General features: G+C 44.7%; 1 long non-coding RNA gene across 1 annotated transcript; it reads left to right on the top strand.

The window, feature by feature from the left end:
• The first annotated feature begins 2,560 nt into the window (after window positions 1-2,560).
• LOC122233751 lies at window positions 2,561-15,174 on the top strand. The gene is made up of 3 exons (XR_006211445.1): window positions 2,561-2,768; window positions 11,857-11,937; window positions 14,994-15,174. It is a non-coding gene; the product is annotated as an uncharacterized LOC122233751 (long non-coding RNA).
• The last annotated feature ends 7,405 nt before the right edge of the window (window positions 15,175-22,579 follow it).

A 22,579-nucleotide genomic window follows, 5' to 3' on the forward strand; every position in this document is an offset into this window, starting at 1 on the left:
AGAAACCGAAAAAGCCAAATAGAGCCTGTTCTCCCCAGCTTAACTTCCAGAGAATATAGTGAAAAATGACAGTAGATTATTTGAGAAAATCCTGGAATTAAGCAATTTTCATGATGACTGGGTTTCCTAAGACCATTATTTCCCAAAGTGTAGTCTGTAAAAAGTAATTCCTCAGGAGACCGGAAGATATTGCTTGAAAGGGTGTTTCATGATGAAATAAATTTGAAATACATGATTTAACCAAGTTAGAAAGATTTCTTTGCAAGACTTCTCAGAGCCTTTGTGAATTTCCAAGACAAGAATGTAGTATGAAATAGAAAAACCTTATACTGGTGGATGAGCACACTTTGCAAAACGCTTCCATAGACCAGATTTCCAGTAAGAGTTAAATAAACGTTAGTTGTTAAAGCAAAGAAAATTAATACAGGGTATTTTGGTCCTAGGTTTATATTATTTCATCTGGATTTTTCACCTAAAGAAAATTAACTTTCATGTGAAAATTAGGAGATAATACATAGAAAATTCAAGAACAAATTGAGGGTTGCTGGAAGGGAGGTGGGCAGGGGGATGGGCTAGATAGGTGATGGGTATTGAGGAGGGCACTTGTGATGAGCACTGGCTGTTGTGTGTAAGTAATAAACCACTAAATTCTACTCCTGAAACCAATATTACACTATCTGTTAACTAACTAGAATTTAAATAAAAATTTGGAGAAAAAAAAATACAGGAAATTGAAGAGCCTCTCCAGATAAACTCTTAGAACTGATGAGAAAGTTCACTAAAGTTTCCAGACGTAAGATCTTTACACCCACCCCAAAATTGCTTTCCTATATACCAGTAGCAAATAATTAGAACATTTAACTTTAAAAATACCACTTATAGGGGCACCTGGGTGGCTCGGTGGGTTGAGCATCCGACTTCTGCTCAGGTCACGATCTCATGGTTCGTAGTTCGAGCCCCGCATCAGGCTCTGTGCTGACAGCCCAGAGCCTGGAGCCTGCTTCGGATCTGTGTCTCCCCCTCTCTCTCACACTGTCTTTCTCTGTCTCTTAAAAAAATGAATAAACACTAAAAAAATTTTTTTAATGCCATTTATAATAGGACCAAAATCTATACACTATCTAGGAATAGGTCTAACAAAATAGGATCAAAACTACTATGGAGAAAACTTAAAAGTCTTTATTCAAAGACATAAACGAATTCCTAAACAAATGGCGAGATTATACACCACGTTTGTGGTTGGCGAGACTCCAGCTTTCACTTCCTTTGATTCCTACTTAAAACTTCTATTTCTCTTCTACCCTTCATTCTTTTTCTTGTAATATGGAAGAACGAAGAAGGTCTCCACTCTTTCATTGTCAGAATGTCTTCCACCCTTTCATGAGACGTGTTTTAGAGCTCCATCTAAAGATGCCCAAGTAATACCCTGGGGACGTACAGGACCAGTAGAAAGGTCAGGGCTCAGAGAAGAGGTCACTGTTTGGTCCACCCAGGAAGCTAAACACATCCAGCACCGACATGGGATGGCAAATGCAAGCTCGCCGGAGATCAGCGGGAAGCCGTGTGGTTAGTTACTTTGTGGGTCGCTGTCAAGCATCTGGCAGTGAGTCTGGGGCCACACTATCAGTCTGTAGGGTCAGGGGGTGGTAAGAAGAGGCAGATCGGGAGCAGAGGAGAGTGAGAACAAGCATCTATCTGCAACTATTCCCAACCATGACAGCCTTCAGAGGACAACGGCTGCTGCTTCGCTCCCACCTTCCAAATCTTATGCAACTTCCTCTTAGGGCCAGCGCCTACCTGGAACCCCACAGAGAAGAGGATTCTGGGAAACGGAGATCCCGCCTTCTTCAAACCGACACAGCACACATTGCCCTAACCTTTCTCCAGGCAGCCGCACATGGAGAACTCCGTGTAAAGGTCCTCCAGTAAAGAAAGAGAATCAGACGCTACCGTGCTTGATTTGTTGAGGGGTTCTGCAGCAGTCGGCCCCTGAGACACCAGCTGCTCTTCTCGCCGGGCGATTTTTCTCACACCCTTCCAGGTTCCAGCTCGGCGGCCCTCTCTTCTATACCTGAGAGCCCTCGATCCTCCTTTCGAATCTGCAGGCTCAGCCCCATCACAATTTTTAGGACCCATCCTAACTTGGGAAGAGGAAGATGATGGTTGTGACGTCCGCTGCCCGGGGACACAACACAAAGTTAAATTTGCTCTGAGAGCACCTCTGGCTTCCTGCTCCTGTCCTGATCTCTGTCGGCTGGCTTCTGCCTTGCTCCCGGAGCCAAAAATGCCCTTTGGATGATCTGCTGAGCGTTCTCTCCAGGCCTCCCAGGACTAAGTCCCTGAGTCGCTTTTGCCCCACCAACCCCACCCCAGTCCTCTGAACGCCAGCGGGAGCAGAGGCCACTGCCGGCAAACGTGCTTTCCTGGTAGCAGCTCCTTCGAGTTTGATTTCTTATCGCAGCGAACCCATGACATGCTCGAGCGATGCTCCTCCCAGCCATTTCGAACCGTTACATTGTTTGTACACGGGGCTCTTGTTCTCCAGATGCAAAGAGCCGCCTGCTTGTTGTACAGAGCCTGGTTTACCTTTCCATCTCCTTTCCAACTTTCTCTAGAATGTAACTTTCCCTTGATGACCAGCTTTCGTGGCATATTCGAACAACTTCTTCGTTGTTGGTTTTGTTTTGTTTTGTTTTGTTTTGTTTTGCATCGCATCCAATTGGACTGTTCATCCCTTCAAGCCTAGCGCAACTGAGTTCGACGTTCACGTATGTTTCATTTTCTGACCAAATTTCTCTTTACTTCTGTACCGGCATCAGCAGCTGACTTTCTTTTCCAAAGGAAAAAAATTGGGGTTATTGTTATCACCTAAGGAAAGTTTCCGCATGCCAAATCACGAGCAAAGAACCAGAGTTATGGTGAGGTGGGACACCGGTCATTCATTCAACTAGTTTCCAGGTGTCATGTGTTTATGATGTTTGTCCTGGCAAAGTGACAAATGGCTGCATGCCACAGACCTTTGGGGTCACTCAAAAGCATTTTATGGGGCGACTGTGGCATCCAAGAGTACCAAGCCAAGGGTGTTAATTTATTACCTGTTCTGTCACTACCTTCTACCAACCTCTTTTCCTGTCAGATGACCCAGACACCTTCTGCCTTATTAAACAATTGCTTATCATCGATTGTCCTGGTCTCCAGATTCCATGTTCTGCCTGCAAACTGGACAGCTTCCCAGAACCCACACCTGTGGACTGCCTTCCCTGGGTATATCCTGAGTGGTTGGTTTTTGTTTGTCTGTTTGTTTGTTTATTTGTTTCTGAGAGAGAGAGAGAGAGAGAGAGAGAGAGAGAGAGTGCAGGGGAGAAGCAGAGGGAGAGAGAGAATCCCAAGCAGGTTCCACACCCAGTGTGTAGCCCAACACGGGGTTCGATCTCACAACTGTGAGATCATGACCTGAGCTGAAATCAAGAGTCAGATGCTTAACCAACTGAGCCATCCAGGTACCGCGTGTGTGTGTGTGTGTGTGTGTGTGTGTGTGTGTGTGTTTAAAGTAATCTCTATACCCATTGTGGGTATAGGTCAAACTTGTGACCTTGAGGCCAAGAGTCACATGCTCTACTGACTGAGCCAGGCACCGCTGAGCAGGTACATGAAGTGCCGGGCCCCCACCCCTTCCCGTGTGCCTTCCTTCTTCAGTGCTCTGGTGCAGGTTGGCTAGGATGACCACCATTACCCATAATGCATTGGGCACTTGAGCACTAGATGTACTGACTCCTGGGAATAGTTTAAAATATCTCTGCTGGCTCCAGGGAAACATACCAAGAAAAAATAAAGGCATCTATGAGATATTCTGGATCATTAAATCATCTCATATGAGCCATCCTAAACTCTAACAAGTTGAGCAAGATTTTCACTGATCATATTATGGCCTTCAAATTAGGCTCCAGTTCAAATATATGATCCAATGTGACTTTTATGCACTTCACAGCTCATTGGACTCCCGTATAATCATTGCATAGAGTACATTTAAGTCCGTTTTATAGAAATAGTGAAGTCACACACTTTTATTGTTCTAGGTGATTACACATTTTATAATCTGTTCTCTTCAGGTGTATTTTTGGCCATATCTCTGACTCGTTCAGTGCCAGGTCCTTGGTGAAACCCACTGTCCCATTGTAACAGTATTCCTACGAGAACATGAAATACATATATTCATTTTTATACTCAATGGATATTTTAATTTTTTTAAAGTAGATTCCTTGCCTAATGTGGGGCTTGAACTCACAACCCTGAGACCAGGAGTCGCATGCTCCAGCAACTGAGCCAGCCAAGCGCACCAAATATTTTAATTTTTGAATGATCCATTCTGCCACTGAGCATATGATGAGAGTTTTGCCTGATTTGTGCACTGAGTGTGTGTGTGTGTGTGTGTGTGTGTGTGTATAGCAGACAAGGAGGAAAGGAGCAGTGTGTAATAGATATGATCCTTGAAGGACAAGCTCTGTTCTAGTACTGATAACTGTGGCAAATTTCTAAATAGGAAAGGAAGGGAGGAAGAAATAGAGAAGGGAAGGAAGGAAGGAAGGAAGGAAGGAAGGAAGAAATAGGAAAGGGAAGGAAGGAAGGAAGGAAGGAAGGAAGGAAGGAAGGAAAAGGAAGGAAGAAAGAGAAAGAAATAGAGAAGGGAAGGAGGGAAGGAAGGAAGGAAGGAAGGAAGGAAGGAAGGAAGGAAGGAAGAAATAGAGAAGGCAAGGAAGGAAGGGAGAAAGGGAGGATGGAAGGAAGGAAGGAAGGAGGAGAAAAGGGAAGGAAGGAAGAGAGGAAGGAAAGGAAAGGAAAGGAAAGGAAAGAAAAGGAAGGAAGAAAGAAATAGAGAAGACAAGGAAGGAAGGAAGGAAGGAAGAGAGGGAGGATGGAAGGAAGGAAGGATGAAAGGAAGGAAAGAAGGAAGAAAGAGTGGAAGGAAGGAGGGAAGGGAGAAAAGAAAATGAGCTTGCTGGTTAGGACAACCTGAGCCAGGTTTTACCCCAAAGACTCAACATCATCATCTTCCTCTATTTTTCTCCTATGGAATTTCAGCCTATTCTTGCTCTTGCTCTGGACAAAATGGAGCCATTCTTTCTTTCCCTGACCCTACTTTGACTGAAGACCCTGGCACCTTTCCCCTGAAGCCTCAGCCTCTCAAGCACCTGTGGTAGGCAGAGACTGCCTCAAGAAGATGTCCTATCTTAATCTCCAGAACGTGTGAATACGCTACCTTACATGGTAAAGGAGACTTCACAGATGTCATTAAGTTACAGATCTTGAGATAGGGAGATTATCCTGGATAATCTGTGTGGGCTCGGCACAATCACAAGGGTCCTTATGAGAGGAATGTGGGAGGGTTAGAGTCAGAGAAGATGCGGCTATGGAAGCAGAGGTCGGAGTGATGGGGCCATGAGTCAAGGAATATAGACAGCCTTCTAGAAGCTCAAAAAGGCAAGGTAACAGTTTCTCCAGAGAGCAGGCGGCCTGACAACTATCTAGGCCCAGTAAGACCCATTTTGGACTTCTGACCTCCAGAACTGTAAGAAAATAAACCTGTATTGTCTTATTCCGTGAAATTTGGGGTGATGTGCTATAGCATCAGCAGGAAACTAATACAGTGTCCCAGCCAGCATGGACTGGAAGGCAGACACGGAGGGGTTATTGAGAGCTTTCCTACTACTCGGTGTGGTGGCCCCTAGCCATATGTCACTAAACATGGCGGGTCTGAATTGAAAAGGACTGCAAGATAATATACCATATCTTAAGGACTTCATTAATATTTTGAATCCATCAGGTTAAATCAAACGTATCATTAGAAATATTTTCACTTGGGGCGCCTGGGTGGCTCAGTCGGTTAAGCGTCCGACTTTGGCTCAGGTCATGATCTCATGGTCCGTGAGTTCGAGCCCCGCGTAGGGCTCTGTGCTGACCACTCAGAGCCTGGAGCCTGCTTCAGATTCTGTGTCTCCCTCTCTCTCTGACCCTCCCCCGTTCATGCTGTCTCTCCCTGTCTCAAAAAATATAAATAAATAAACGTTGAAAAAAATTAAAAAAAGAAATATTTTCACTTGTTTTTTTAATGTTTATTTTTGAGAGAGAGTGTGTGCATGCACGTGCGCACGCACACACACACGAGTGGGGGAGGGGCAGAGAGAGAAGGAGACCCAGAATCCGAAGCAGGCTCCAGGCTCTGAGCTGTCAGCACAGAGCCTGACGCGGGGCTCGAACCCGTGAGCTGTGAGATCATGACCTGAGCTGAAGTCGGACGCTCAACCGACTGAGCCACCCAGGTACCCCTCCTAGTTTCCTTTTTTTTAAGTTTATTTATTTTTTTTGGTAATCCCTAATCTCTATGCCCAACAGGGGGGTCGAACTCATGCCCCCGAGATCAAAGAGTCACATGCTCCTCTGACTGAGCCAGCCAGGTGCCCCTCTCCTAGCTTCTAGTCTGCCAGGGATCCCATTTTCCATAGATCTCTCACTTGTTCCTAAGACAACATCCAAAGTGGCCACTGCTGCCTTTAACCCAGGCCTTGAGCTTTGGAGGACCCCATATACCAGGAACACAGCAGATGCGCGTGTTAAGGAACATAAGGGTGCCTACCTGTTGGGATTTGGCACTCAGTGCTGGCACAGCACAATCCATAAACCCTAAACATTTGTTCTCATGACTAACGCTATTCGGGTCCCCAGAAATTGCTTCATTACGTTTCCAGCCCCTGAAACAAGAAGGGACTAAGACCAAATGCCATGAAGATTTGTCAGTCGTGCTGCTGGTAACATGGAGCTAGACAGGGCTCCAGAGTACAAGGAGGGGAAAGCACTTAAGGAAAAAGAAAAAGAAAAAAAAAAAGACAAATCGATGAACTTGTCAAACCCTTCCTCCCAGCTGGCCTGACCGCCATCAGTTCTTACATAACAAGGTCTCATTTCCCAGGCGTGTGTGATTCTGCCATTTGCAACAGTTGCCAGTGACAGCTAAGGAATATTTTGTAACATTAAATCCTCCCTATTACTCTTGAATTTGTGTCTAGGCAGGTCTAGATGCAACATTCATGAAACGCTATATGAACTGGCAACTAGATAGACAAATACGGTGGCAACTAAATGCACACTGAATGCTGGAACTATGAGTTTTTATTTAAAAAATTTAACAAGAATGTAAAATTTCCAAAAATTTGGATATGAATTTCAGCTTTATGGAAATAATTTTGAAAGTGACTTCACATGAAGACCATCTTAAACACAGAAAGCTCAGACGTGGAGCTCAGAGAAGAAAAAGGCTGAAGGAAGTGGAACTAGAAAGGCGTCTGTTTAAATTTTTAAAAACTGGACACAATGAAAGTAAAACAGACCTCTGCCAAGCATGACCCATATAAGAATTGCAGACAGGACTTTATACCTCTTTTTTTTAGTCCATTTTAATGTCATCGAGATTAAGAGATCCCTATGGTGTTTGCTTATTTTTGCAAGACAGAGAGCGAGCAGGGGAGGGGCAGAGAGAGAGAGAGAGAGAGAGAGAGACAAAGAACTGAGAGGAAGACAAAGGATCTGAAGTAGGCTCTGCCTAGAGCAGGGAGCCTGACTCAGGGCTTGAACTCGTGAACCAACCGCGAGATCGTGCCCTGAGCCTAAGTCGGACGCTTAACCGACTGAGCCACCCAGGTGCCCCACAAATCTTTTATTTAATAAGGATTTCCTTACTAACCAAATGAAAACAAACAAAAAAATCTCCCAACCCACAATCTGAAAAGATCAGATGAAATCCCTCAACTTCTCATTCTGCCCTAAACGGAAGACTTAATTATCGATTAAAACAGTGAGGAAAAAAAATTATTTGTAACAAAGTGATGATTCAGAAAGCCAAATGCAGTTCTGGGCACCCGTTTGCACGTGAAGAGAACCGCATTTGCAAATCTGCAATTGAACGGGAAAACCAGAAATCTCTGGAGCTTTACTATGCTTTTTGGATAGCGATCCCGAAAAATGCCTGTCACATCCTCCTGACGGTGCAAATGCGTCCCTAGCAAAGTGCAATGCAATTCAAATTAATGATTACAATTTTTTATTGCATGAGCATGGCAGAAATGTTAGTATTTAACTTTACACCGGAGTTATTGTAGATGGAGAAAGAAATTGTAGAAGTAGCTTTATATGTTTCTATATCCTAGGTCCCAAAATGGTTTTCTACTGCTGTGACAGTTTTACCACTGATCCTGAAGATCACAAGGAGGGGAAAGCACTTAAGGAAAAAGAAAAAGAAAAAAAAAAAAAGACAAATCAATTAACTTGTCAAACCCTTCCTCCCAGCTGGCCTGACCGCCATCAGTTCAGGTGTTTCTGTCTGGAAACACACAGGTTCTTGGCTAATGTGAAACAGGGGCACCTGGGTGGCTCAGTCGGTTAAGCGTCTGACTTCAGCTCGGGTCATGATCTTGCCGGGTGGTCCATGAGTTCGAGCCCTGTGGTGGGCTCTGGGCTGACAGCTTGCAGCCCAGAGTACAGAGCCTGCTTTGGATTCTGTGTCTCCTTCTCTTTCTGACCCTCCCCTACTTACTCTGTCTCTCAAAAATAAATATATGTTAAAACAAATTTTTTAAGTGAAACATAATGTAAACACACAAAATACATATTGCGACTACTAGAATTAATTTTTAAGAGACTGAATAAACAGCAAAACAAAAGCATTCAACATAGATGGTGTTCTAATGTGATGTATGATGTTCTTATAAAATTACGTGCATGGAGAACTAGAAATGAGATTATTAAGGTGCACCTGGGTGGCTCAGTCGGTTAAGCCTCTGACTCCTGGTTTTGGCTCAGGTCATGATATTTCGGTTCATGGGTTCGAGCTCTATGCTGACAGTGCAGAGCCTGCTTGGGATTCTCTCTCTGCCCCTCCCTGCTCTTGTGCTCACGCTCTCTCGCTCTCAAAATAAAGAAAAACTTTTTTAAGAGGTAGATATTTGTTACTCAATTTACCTAGATTATATGACGAAATAGATTAAAACTATTATATTTCTTTTTCTTTATTATTATAAAAGTAATATATTTCAAAAGCCATGGGAAACAATTTATGCATGTCACATATATTGCTGAATCACCAAAAGGAAAAAAAAAACAAGGAAATTAATATTCAGTGGTTTTATTTTGCCAAGTTTCAGTCACATAAACACTTTTTTTTTTTTTTTTTAGAGAGAGACGGAGAGAGCACTTTGGGGAGGGACAAAGGGGAGAGGGAGAGAGAATCTCAGACTCCACACCTACCGCCAAGCCCCATGTGGGGATCATTCTCACAACTGTGAGATCATGACCTGAGCCGAAATCAAGACTGCGACACCCAGGAGCCCTGGATTTTTTCTTGTTAAGATTTACTTTTAAGTAATCCCTACACCCAACATGGGCCTCGAACTTCCAACCCCAAGATCAAGAGTTGCAGGCTCAAAGGAAGCCAGGTGCCCCTTACGGATGCTTTTTGATTCTCTTGCCATGAAAGTATGTTTTGTTTTGAGGAAGCTGTACTTGTTAAAGTGGAAAGTTAGGATATATTTTATTTAACCATGTGTTTGTTTGATTTTGAACTTTTACATATTTAAGACATGCGAACAGTGTCTCTCTTTGCATTCTTACCTAGGCCCACCAAATGCTGGGAGGAGGCCCAGTTGTTACCCACCAACCTGACTTTCTCAGATAAGGGGCCCCGGAGCCTCCAGGAGCCCACTCGGAAGCCGTTTCAGTTGCCAAGTCATGGTCACTCCAATTCCCACCTTCTTCCTCAACCTGCGTAGCCAGTTGGGGACATACCAACAGGTGTCGGGATCAAGTGCATTAGTCAGTTTGAATTTAACTTCTTTTTTTAAATATTTATTTATTTTTGAGAGAGAGAGAGAGAGAGGGAGAGAGGCAGAGAGGTGGGGGGACAGAGGACCCGAAGCGGTCCCTGTGCTCAGAGCAGAGCGCTGGACGTGGGGTCCGAACTCACAAACCATGAGATCATGACCTGAGCCAAGGTCAGACGCTTAACCGACCGAGCCACCCATGCACTCCCAAATTTAATTTCCGTCATTTGCAACCGAAAGAGACTTGTAGTGCTCATTCCCAGGGCTCTCCACAAATTTTCTGTTTCCCTCTTTCCAGACACGTGATGGGAGTACACGTCCCAGCCTCTTTGAAGTTCGGTGTGCTTATGGCACCTGCTTTGACCAACTGCACGTGTGCAGACATTTTAAGAGCCAGCGCGAGATGTGCCGCTGCTTTCTTTCTGCCATAGCAACCGGCCACACCGCAGATGATATTTCTCCCATCAGCCTGGCTCCCAAAACGAGGATAATGTGAGACGGAGCCCCCAGCGACCCGCAATGGACATGTAGCATGAGCAAGAAACATACCTTTATGGCGTGCCTGGGTGGCTCAGTCGGTTAAGTGACCGATGTCAGCTCAGGTCATGATCTCACAGTTGGTGGGTTCAAGCCCCATGTCAGGCTCTGTGCCGACTGCTTGGAACCTGGAGCCTGCTTCGGATTCTGGGTCTCCCTCTCTCTGCCCCTCCCCCTCAGAAATGAATAAACATTAAAAATATATATCTTTTAAAAAGGAAACAAGCCTTTACTTTTTATTTTTTTAAGTAAGCTATATGCTCAATGTGGGGCTTGACCTCATAACCCTGATAGCAAGAGTCACATGCTCGGGGAACCTGGATGGCTCAGACGGTTAAGTGTCTGACTCTTGGTTTTGGCCCAGGTTGGTGAGATAGAGCCCCACGTTGGGCTCTGTACTCAGTGCTGAGCCTGCTTAGGATTCTCTCTCTCCCTCTCTCTCTGCCCCTCACCCCCCTCAAAAATAAACTTTTTTTTTTTTTTTTTTTACAGGTGGTAGATATCTGGATCCATTGTTGACTTGGGTCCATGATTAAAAAAAAAAAAAGTCACATGCTCTACCAACTGAGTCAGCCAGGCATCCCCTAAACCTTTACTTTTTCAAGCTACTGAGATTTTGGAGTTTTTTGCTACCGCAGCATAACTGGGACATCCTGAACCAATACGAATGCTGGCTAGTTTAAGGAGGAAAGGCATTGCTGCTTTCTTAACTTGTGTATCATTTAAAAATTATCAGCATGCATACGTCCTTAATGCCACCGAACTGTATCCTTATCCGAACTGTTCCCCTATGTATCCACGATAGGGGTGCCTGGGTGGCTCAGTCAGTTAAGCATCTGACTTTGGTTCAGGTCATGATCTTGTGGTTCATGAGTTTGAGCCCCACACTGGGCTCTGACAGCTCAGAGCTTGGAGCCTGCTTCGGATTCTGTGTGTCTCTCTCTCTGCCCCTCCCCGACTTGGGCTCTCTCTCTTTCTCTCTCTCAAAAATAAATAAACACTAAAAATGTTTGATTAGTAAAATGGTCAATTTCATGCTATCTACATTTTACCACAATAATAAAGAAAAAAGGTGTCATCAGCAGGCAGTTGGGTATTAACTGGGCCCTGGGGGTGATGCCATCCATGTAAATGGCTGTGGTGGCCAAAAAAACACCAGATCTTTCCCGCACTCAGCTGGCAAATTTTGACTGAGCACCTACGATGTGCCCATCACTATGCCAGGCACTGGGGGTACTGAGACTGTACTTCTGACCTTGAAAAGCTTTCTGCCTGGAACAGAGCCCTCGTCACCATCACAGCTGTAGCCCGCCCCCACCCCCACCCCCTCTTAGGTTCTTGCTTTCTCAGTAGGCCCAACTGTACCTGATATCAAGCAGTAACGGCTAAAGGCCTCAGTAGCCACTTAAGGAACATTTTCTCTCCCTAATCTCTCTGCTCTCTTCTCCACTAGCGTGTGTAAAAGGACGAGGTCTCAGGGCCAGCGAACCGGACTCAATTCCCAGCCGTACCACGTCATAGTTTGGTGACCTGGGTAAGGGACTGAATTTCTCTGTGCCTCATCCCTTCCTCTATCAGGCGGAGTTACGAGTAGTGCCTGCCTCATACGACTGTTGTGAAGATTATGTGAGATGTTTCACAGAAGCATTTAGCCCAGTGCCTGGTCCAGATGAAGTGCTGAATAAGTACTGGTTATTGATTAGTTGTTCTAGGCTCCTGGTTTACCCTGTGGTGCTGGCATATCCAGCCCACTATTGGGAGTCACAGTCAGGGATTCTGCACCCCGGGCTTCTCCGGTTCCCCATCTACTCGTACTTTTATGCTTATAGGTTGGCTCCCACATCTTGCCTCTCTCTGCAGGCGATTGTTGCTGGTCCACAACCACTTGGGAGCACCCTCGAGTTAAGTGCAACCCGGTTTCCCTCCTGACAGGTGGCTCAGTTCCCAGCCACCGAGTTCAGTGTAAACCTTTCACTTTCACCTCTAGCCAGAGCTGGGGAACTGGGTGTGCCCTCCCAGACACCTGGCGGGAAGCTGGCTTCCGACAGTTAAGAAGCAATGAAACCGGGGGCGTCTGGCTGGCTCAGTGGGTAGAGCCTGCGATGCTTGATCTCAGGGTCGTGAGTTCAAGCCCCATGTTGGGCATGGAGCCTACTTTAAAAAAAAAAAAAAAAAAAAGCCATAAAACCAAGGCCACTTCTGCTGGGGAAGGCTTTTAACAGCACAGTATCCCAACCTCTGGAGGCAATTCCCAGCCATCTCAGCAGTGTTTGCAAAACTGGCTGGAATTAATATTTCAAAGTTCTCCCTCACTCTCCTCAAATTTCTGGAAGGCCTCCCTGCACACCTCACCCTTTGTGAATATGAGTCACCCTCCCCCGGGACCAGAAAACAAAGGCAGCAAATACAGGATGGTTACATGAAATAACACTGCTGGGCTAAAACAAAGAGAGAGATTGGAGGATACATTTGCAGAGAGAAGAATGCATATTTCTGGGGGCACCTGGGTGGCTCAATTGGTTAAGGATCCGACTTTGGCTCAGGTCATGATCTTGTGGCTTGTGGGGTCCTGATCTCATGGCTCTTGGGTTCGAGCCCCATGCCGGTCTCTGTGGTGACAGCTCAGAGCCTGGAGCCTGCTTCAGATTCTCTCTCTCTCTCTCTCTCTCTCTCTCTCTCCCCCCCCCCCCATGCTCTATCTCTGTCTCTCAAAAATAAATAAACATTAAAAAAAAAAAAGAAATTTAGGGGCACCTGGGTGGCTCAGTCGGTTAAACGTCCGACTTCGGCTCAGGTCACGATCTCGCGGTCCGTGAGTTCGAGCCCTGCGTCGGGCTCTGTGCTGACAACTCAGAGCCTGGATCCTGTTTCAGATTCTGTGTCTCCCTCTCTCTGACCTTCCCCCGTTCATGCTCTGTCTCTCTCTGTCTCAAAAATAAGTAAATGTTTAAAAAAAAAAAAAAGAAATTTAAAAAAAGAGTGCATATTTTGGTCTTTTAATTTTTTTTAGGATTTCCATTTTTCTTATTAATGTACAACAAGAACTTGGAGTCACTTAGAGGAAACCTGAATGTAAAGTCCTTCTAGGTGGTAATAATTTTCTTCCCATCATTCTTAGTTATCTCAACCAAATCTAAGTTCAAAGATTTTTTTTTTAATGTTTATTTATTTTTGAGACAGAAAGAGACAGAGCATGAATGGGGGAGGGTCAGAGAGAGAGGGAGACACAGAATCTGTAGCAGGCTCCAGGCTCTGAGCTGTCAGCACAGAGCCCGACGTGGGGCTCGAACTCACAGACTGTGAGATCATGACCTGAGCCGAAGTCAGACGCTCAACTGACTGAGCCACCCAGGTGCCCCAAAAGATTTTTTTTTAAGCAACCCTCCCTTACTGAGAAATTCTAAAACATATACTTTGGATTTTTACTTCTACTTCACTTATTTTGTTAAAAATTAGCAGACTCAGGTATCTGGGTGCCTCAGTTGGTTGGTATTTCAGCTCAGGTCACGATCCCAGGGGTGCAGGATTGAGCCCCACATTGGGCTCTGTGCTGAGCGTGGAGCCTGCTTAAGATTCATGCTCTCTCTCTCTCCGTCTCTCCCTCTGCCCCTCTCCCCGTGCCCCTCTCCCCCGCTCATGATCTCTCTCTCTCTCAATTAAAAAAAAAATTAGCAGACTTGACTTTTTTAGAGCAGTTTTAGGTTTATAGAAAACTTGGGCAGAATGTACAGAGAGTTCCCATATACCCCCCCTTCTCCCAATTACACGTTTCCCTGTTATTAACATCTTGCATGGGTATGGTACATTTGTTACAATTAAGGAATCAATATCGATACATTGTTATGAACTAGTTTACATCAAGCCTCCTTCTTTGTGTTCTATAGTTCTATAGGTTCTGACAAATGCATAATGTCACGTATAGTATCAGAACAGTTTCATTGCTCTAAAATCCTCTGTTTCAACTATTCATTCCTGTCTTCCATTCCTCCTCTTTAACTACTGGCAACCACTGATATTTTCACTGTCTGTGTAGTTTTGCCTTTTCCAGAATGTGATACAGTTAAAATCATAGAGTGTGTAGCCTTTTCAGACTGGCTTCTTTCATTTAAGTAGTAATATGCATTTAAATTTCCTGCATGTCTTTTCCTGGCTTGGTGGCTCATTTCTCACCCCCATTACCCACCCAGCTTTATTAAGAAACAATCGACACATGTGCACCTGGGCGGTTCAGTTGGTTAAGCGTCCAGCTTTGGCTCAGGTCATGATCTCGCGGCCAGTGAGTTCGAGCCCCGCATCGGGCTCTATACTGTCAGCTCAGAGCCTGGAGCCTGCTCCGGATTCTGTCTACTTTTCGCTCTGCCCCTCCCCCACTAGTGCTCTGTCTCTGTCTTCCTCTGTCTCTCTCTCTGTCTCAAAAATAAACATTTTAAAAAATGAAAAAAAAAAAGAAATAATCGACACATAACATTGTGTAAATTTAAGGTATACAATGTATTGATTGTGTGCATTTATAAATTGCAAAATGATTACACGGTAGTGTTAACAACCACCTCGATCCTATCACTTAATTACCTTTTTTTTTTTTTGTAGTGAGAACATTTAAGATCTACTTTCTTAGCAACATTCAAGAATATGTGTTGCGATATTGTTGAGAGTGACTGTCAAGAAAGTGCCGCTTGGTTTACGTAGCCCGGGGACCGGATCCGTGGGCAGAAAGAGCTACACTTTTGCTGTATGAAGCTCATGGTTATATGCTTAGTTCCAAGGACATGCAGGGAGTATTAGATCATAAATGTCTTCAAATTTCTACACATTAAAATACTTTTGCAAGATTTCTCTGGTGCTTATTATTCAGTTCGATATTAACTATCAGTAAGAAGTACAGGCAGTCATGAGACCCTTTAAGAATGCAGCAACCGGCACGTATGTGATCTTTATCAAAACTATGCAGGCTTTAGGTCAGCCTTCTGGGCTAAAGGTGAACACTTTTCTGCTCCTATTACTCATCATTTCCCCTCTGACCAATTTTCAGTCCTTAAATCTTTAAGATTGTTGGAGGGCAAAGGGTTCATCTTCTAGAATTTCTTCGAGCTGACAGAGGTGGGAGAGATGTCTCTACTTATGGACGGCAATTGGTCACTATCTGTCCTTACAAGTAACTATAATGGAAAGCCATTGCTGTGGAGTCCAGAGTGGACATCAGGGTGAATTTGCTTCGAGTAGTTAGGACCATCTGTTGTCTGGGCAAAGGAGTCAAGAACTTCTTGCGTGTATCTAGACAATAGGAGAGAACACAGCCAAAGAAACAACATATTTGGATTATTATAATGAAAATAAGAAAAGCAGTGAGAAACTAGGTCCTTTAGTGTGGACCATTTCCACCGGGAATGCAACCAGTCATTAAGTAGCAATGTAGGGTCTCCATGAACACCAACTTGATTATTCCTATCAGTAAATAACCCTGTTATATTTTCATCTTAATCTGGAATGTAGACACAGCATTCTGCTCTAATAATGGCACCAGCCCCTCCTTGTGCTGTTAAGACATGTAATGCCGTTGTGTTTTGTAGAACTGCTTTGCCCACTTAGGTCATTTTCGTGTTCAATAATGTAATGCTATTTTGAGAGTTATTTAAGGCCTTAACTGCATATTTATCAAGGGCCTCCGTGTGCCAGATAACATCTTCTAGACCTAATGATGAAAGAAAAATAGATGTCAGAAGGTCATGCCAATGGAACATGGACCTCACCCATCATTGTGTTAGATATGGAAGATTCGCTGGGCTTGTGATCATCTTACTGCTATGGCCGTGCGTCCAGGCGTAACCTATAGTACATCTTCCAATCCAGCTTGGTAGAAGCCGTGGCCATAAATTTGGCCCACATAACCATTGTGTTCCATGAGGTGCTGGCCATCTGATGTCTTGCCCCCTTGTCTAGTCAGTAGCAAACCAGTCGGTTGCCTGTAAAATAATGGTATGGTCACAGGCTTCTAGGGCGAACCATCCCATTTGATGAGTACTATTGGGCCATGAATCAAGGGTATGGTTTTTCTGTTCCCAGCAGAAAAGAGCCTTTTGGCTTAGTTGTCCTATTGTGGGAGTAAGTCGTACTTATCCATCCTATATTCGATATAATCCTTCCTGGGTGTATCGATAGGAAGGACTACGTAGGCAGGGAGTCTGTTGTCATGGGCCTACCTGTGGGTTGGTATATTCAGTTAAAATGTTGATCATTTGAAGATAAGAGAAAGGCCTATCATGGCCTGGAGAGTCCCATGTAACATTTACCATAGGCCAGCAAGAAACATTCTTTTTAGTAATAGAAATATCCCTGGCTCAGTCGGTTGAGCGTCTGACTTCGGCTCAGGTCATGATCTCAGGGTTCATGAGTTCCAGCCCTGCATTGGGCTCTGTGCTGACAGCTCAGAGCCTGGAGCCTGCTTTGGATTCTGTATCTGCCTCTCTCTCTGACCCTCCCCCACTTGTGCTCTGTCTCTCTCTGTCTCTCAAAAATAAATAAAAGTTAAAAAAAAAAAAAAGATAAAAAAGGGGCACCTGGGTGGCTCAGTCGGTTGAGTGTCCGACTTTGGCTCAGGTCATGATCTCGCGGTCCCGTGAGTTCAAGCCCCACGTCGGGCTCTGTGCTGACAGCTCAGAGCCTGGAGCCTGCTTCAGATTGTGTCCCCTTCTCTCTCTGCCCCTCCCCCGCTCATGCTCTGTCTCTCTCTCTGTCAAAAATAAATAAACATTAAAAAAATTTTTTTTAAGATAAAAAAAGAAATATCCCTAAATGTGCTGGTCTTCGGGTAATGTATTATATCGGCTATATATTGATGCAAATAATGCCAATCTGTACCTTGTAATGGAGAAACCCACCAAGGGAAGCCTGAAGTGCTTGATATGGGCAGTAAGCCACAAATCCAGCACAACAACTGATTTTGTAGCTCGGCATAATGCTGTGGTCATTGTAGAAAAGAGTTATCAGGTATGATGTGCAGATGGCAGGCATAAAAACAAAGACCTTTTTTTTTTTTTAATCTCATTGTTTGAAGAGGAGTTTGAGATCTGCCACTGGTTCACAGGAATATGAGAGCACGTGGTCCCGTTCCTTGTCATCCTGTGTTGAAGGGAGTATAAGTTTCATTCTGGAAACATGAGTCCATGTTGAGTGGCCTTCTGGTTTTGCCACAGAGGGAGTGCTTAACATGACCCTGTAAGGCCCTTTCCATTTAGGACTTGGTTCTCCAGAATTGTTTGCCTTCCAATCTTTTATTTATTTATTTTTAATGTTTATTTATTTTTGAGACAGAGAGAGAGAACGAGCAGGGGAGGGGCAGAGAGAGAGGGAGACAGAGGATCCAAAGCAGGTTCTGTGCTGACAACAGCGAGCCTGATGTGGGGCTCAGACTCACGAACCTCGAGATCGTGACCTGAACCTAAGTCGGATGCTCTACCGACTGAGCCATCCGTGTGCTCCTCCGAGCATTTAAACAGACTAGTCTTCTGGGGTTTACTTGCAGAGAATTTTGGGTCTCATCAGATCTGGTTTTGGCAGTACCTTATTAGCATATTCATTAAGAGTTTTATGGATTAATCCAGCTTCTCCTTTTTATTTTTTTATTAACCCAGTTTGTAATGAAAAATGTAACCGATTATGATATAATCCAGGTCCACGGATAAGTCAATGGTAAGGAAAGGTCTACCATACATTAATTCAAAAGGGCATAACCCCAATCTTTCCTGTGGAGTGGGCTTTATTCTCAAGAGAACTATTGGTAAAAGAGTTATCCAGTTTTCTTGTGTTTCTAGGCTCATCTTAGTGAGGTATCTTTTTACATTATGGTTAGCCTTTTCAGCTTTGCCTGATGACTGAGGATGCCAGATTGTATGCAAGAAAATATTAAATTTTAAAGGCTTGGGCTACCTGTTGAGTTACTAGGGCTGTAAAGGATGGGCCTTTGACACTTTGAAGAGACCAAAGAAGCCCAAACGGGGGATAATTTCCCTTAATAAAGTCTTTGTTACTTCACTAGCCTTGTCTGTCTTCCATGGGAAAGCTTCCATCTATCCAGTAAAGGTATCTTTATAGACTGATAAATATTTGCATCCCTTACAAGGTGTCATTTGTGTGAAATCAATTTGCCAGTCTCCCCCAGGATACATTCCACATCTTTGTACAAGTGTTAAAAGAGGGAGTGGTCAAGGGCACCTGGGAGGCTCAGTCAGTTAAGTGTCTGACTCTTGATCTCAGCTCGGGTCTTGATCTCACGGTTGTGAGTTCAAGCCCTGCATTGGGCTCCATACTGGGCATGAAGCCTACTGGGAAAAAAAAAAAAAGAGGGGCACCTGGCCAGCTCAGTCAGTAGAGCATGTGACTCTTGATGTCAGGGTCATGAGTTCAACCCCCACATTGGGTGTGGCGCCTACTTTAAAAAAAAAAAAAAGAAAAGATTTACATGACTTTTATGAAAGGGCTCCTGATCCTGTTCCATCAAATAAGGATTTGGTGAAATCCCATAAAGTTTTTCTTCCCATATGAGGAGCCTGGTGCAGGCCTGGTGCTAATTTCCATTGTTTTTCTTTAGGGCACAACAATCCTTCCTATACCATTGCTGGCAGTTTAGTATATCTTTCCCCAACAACTTCTATAGACGTTGTTCTTTTCTATAGCAGAAGTGGGAACAACAGGGATTAGAGTCTGATGGAAGACTCATCACTAGTTGACTTTGAGCTGCCAGTTTGCCTGCCCGATTGGCTAAATTATTTCCTTTAGGTTCTTGTGTGTGTGTGTGTGTGTGTATGTGTGTGTGTTTAATGTTTATTCATTTTTGAAAGACAGACATGAGCGGGGGAGGGGCAGAGAGAGAGGGAGACACAGACTCCGAAGCAGGCTCCAGGCTCCATGCTTGTCAGCACAGAGCCCGACGCAGGGCTTGAACCCACGAACTGCGAGATCATGACCTGAGCCAAAGGCAGTCGCTTAACCGACTGAGCCACCCAGGTGCCCCTATTTCCTTTAGGTTCTAAATGTTCTCCCTTTTGATGGCCTCTAAGAATATATTGCAGCAACTTCTCTAGGGAGATGAACGGCCTTTAGCAGAGTCACAATTTCCGGTCTGGATCTAATAGGGGAATCATAACAAGTTGACAACCCCCTTCCTTTCTAGATGGCACCATGTGCATGAGGTACAAGGAAGGCATATTTTCAATCTGTATATGTCTCGACTCTCAGGCTCTTAGCTACCCGAAGAGCTTGAGTGAAAGTTAGCAGTTCTGCCTTTTGAACTGAAATATTGATCGGTAATGGGTTGGCCTCAATAGTTTTCGTTAAAGTAACGTCTTTGCCCTCATTTTTTTTTTAATGTTTATTTATTTATTTCAAGAGGGAAAGAGAATGCAAGGAAGGGGCAGAGAGAGAGGGAGAGAGAGAATCCCAAGCCAGCGCAGAGCCCAACATGGGGCTCAAACCCACAAACTGTGAGATCAGGACCTGGGCCGAAACCATGAGTCAGACGCTCAGTCGACTGAGCCACCCAGGCGCCCCTGATGTCCTCCAGTTTCTAAAACTCCTTGAACCTGTCAAAGGCTGTCCCACTGAAAGTTTAGATGCTTCCACCAATAGCTGCTACTGCTCGGAGGCATGCTGGCCATCCTGGAGCTGCCTGGTCAACGGCTTCGGAAAATATCCTACGGGTCTCAATTCATGCCCTAGTTTTTGTGTTAGTACTTGTAGGGCTTGGCCCTGTTTTTCAGCAAGAAGGAGGTAAATGGCTTTTCTAGGTCTGGTAGAGCTAGAGCTGGGGCCAACGATAGTTCAGTTTTTAGTTGTTGTTCTTTATCCCACGTTAAAGACTCTTCATCCGCCCCCTAGTGGACTCATACAGAGTTTTGGCTAAGGCTCCAAACCCTGGGATCCATAGGCTGCAAAACCCCGCCATTCCTAAAATGGTTCAGAGTTGTTTTTCTGCGGTAGGAGATCCAAGTTCTATTTTAGTTCTTTTGCTCTCAGTTGACAGGAAATGATGTCCAGGAGTTAATCCGTATCCTAAGTATTGTACCTTCTGTTTAGAAATTTGAGCTTTTGTAGGTGATAGTCGGTGTCCTTTCTGCCCAAGAAAGTTTAGTACAACAGAATAATAGGTTAAGGGTCCGACTTTGGCTCAGCTCATGATCTCATGGTTCGTGGATTGAGCCCCACGTGGGGCTCCGTGCTGGTAGTGCAGAGCCTGCTTGGGATTCTCCCCTTCTGTTTCTGCCACTCTCCCACTTTCATTGTCTCTCTCTCTCTCTCTCTCTCTCTTTCTCTCTCAAAAAAAAAATAAATGTAAAATATCTATATATATACATATATATAGATAGATATAGATAGATATAGATATATATATATATTCCATAGAGGTGCCTGGGTGGCTCAGGTTAAGCATCTGATTCTTGATTTTGGCTCAGGTCATGATCTCCTGGTGGTCTCGAGTTCGAGGCCCACATGGGACTCTGCACGGACAGTACAGAGCCAGCTCTGCTTTGGATTCTCTCTCTCTCTCTCTCTCTCTCTCTCTCTCTCCTTCTCTCTCTGCCCTCCCCCACACTCTCTCTCTCTCTCAAAATAAATAAATAAACTTAAAAAAAATATCGACATATTGTGCCATTGTTCCCTGAGGCAATGTAAGGTCTCTCAGTTTCCTACTGAGGACATTACCAAACAAACGGGGGACTGTGTCTACACTCCAGTGGTGGGACTGTCCATGGAAGCTGGCAGGCTTGATGTTCTCCTAATGTAGTCCATTCAAAGGTGGACAGAGGCTGGGCCGCTTCCCTTAAGGGATTACAAAAGAAAGCATCCTTCACATTAAGCACTGCCAACCATTCTGTGTGGCCCGGAATCTGAGTCAGTGCGGTGCAGGGTGAGTAGGGGTTACAGCCTTGTTGCTCCGAGGTTGTACACCATTCTGTACTCTCCATTAGGCTTCTTCACAGGCAAAACTGGCATATTACTAGGGAATTGGCACCGTGGAAGACTTCCATATTTAAGAAATTTCTCTCGGAGTGGTTGCAGGCCAGCCCTGGCTTCTGTCTTAAGAGGATATTGTTTATTATGTGGAATAGTGGGAAGATCTTTTAGAGCTATGTCGTCTTGTGTTGTCTTAAAGTTCATTTATTTACTTCGAGAGACAGAGAGAGCACGAGCAGGGGAGAGGCAGAGAGAGAGGGAGCAAGAGAGAATCCCAGTCCACACTGCCAGTGCAGAGCCCCACACAGGGCTCGAACCCACAAACCGTGAGATCATGACCAGAACCGAAGTCAGATGTTCAACCGACTGAGCCACCGAGGTGCCCCTGGAGCTATTTTAATGGGATGGGCCTGTATTGCCTTCCCTGGGATATCACAATTCCAAACTTGTGCGTCTACTTGTTCCCGAACGTTAGGGGCAATTCTGGGGTGAATGTCTAGTTTTTCTCCAACCATCAGGGAGAAGAGACCATCCTCCTGTCTAGTTAGCTTGAACTAGCTTCCCAACTTAATGTTTATTTATTTTTGAGAGATAGAGACAGACAGAGTGCGAGCAGGGGAAGGGCAGAGAGAGGGGGAGACACAGAATCGGAAGCAGGCTCCAGGCTCTGAGCTGTCAGCACAGAGCTCAATGTGGGGCTCAAACTCATGAACCGTGGGATCATGACCTGACCCGAAACCATGAGTCGGACCCTTAACTGACTGAGCCACCCAGGCACCCCAACTTAACATGAGGTCCCTTCCCAGTAGGGGAGTGGAACAGGAAGGGAGAACCAGGAAAGAGCGGGTAATTAATTGGTCTATATATTTACAGGTTAAAGGAAAAGTTTGTAAGCATGATTTAGCTTCTCCTTCTATTCCAGTAATTCCATATATAGAAAGACAGGTTGGCCCAGAATGTTGAGCAAAGACAGAGTCAGTTGCTTTTGTATCAGTAAGAACATGGGCGCCTGGGTGGCTCAGTCGGTCACAGCCTGACTTTGACCCAGGTCATTTTCTCACAGTTCGTGAGTTCAAGCCCCACATCAGGCTCTGTGCTGACAGCTCAGAGCCTGGAGCCTGCTTTGGATTCTGTGTCTCCCTCTCTCTCTCTGCCTCCCCGCTGCTCATTTTCTGTATCTCTCTCAAAAATAAATTAACATTAAAAATTTTTTTAAAAAGAAGGAA

This window comes from Panthera tigris, chromosome E1, assembly GCF_018350195.1.
Source record: "Panthera tigris isolate Pti1 chromosome E1, P.tigris_Pti1_mat1.1, whole genome shotgun sequence".
Lineage (NCBI taxonomy): Eukaryota > Metazoa > Chordata > Mammalia > Carnivora > Felidae > Panthera > Panthera tigris.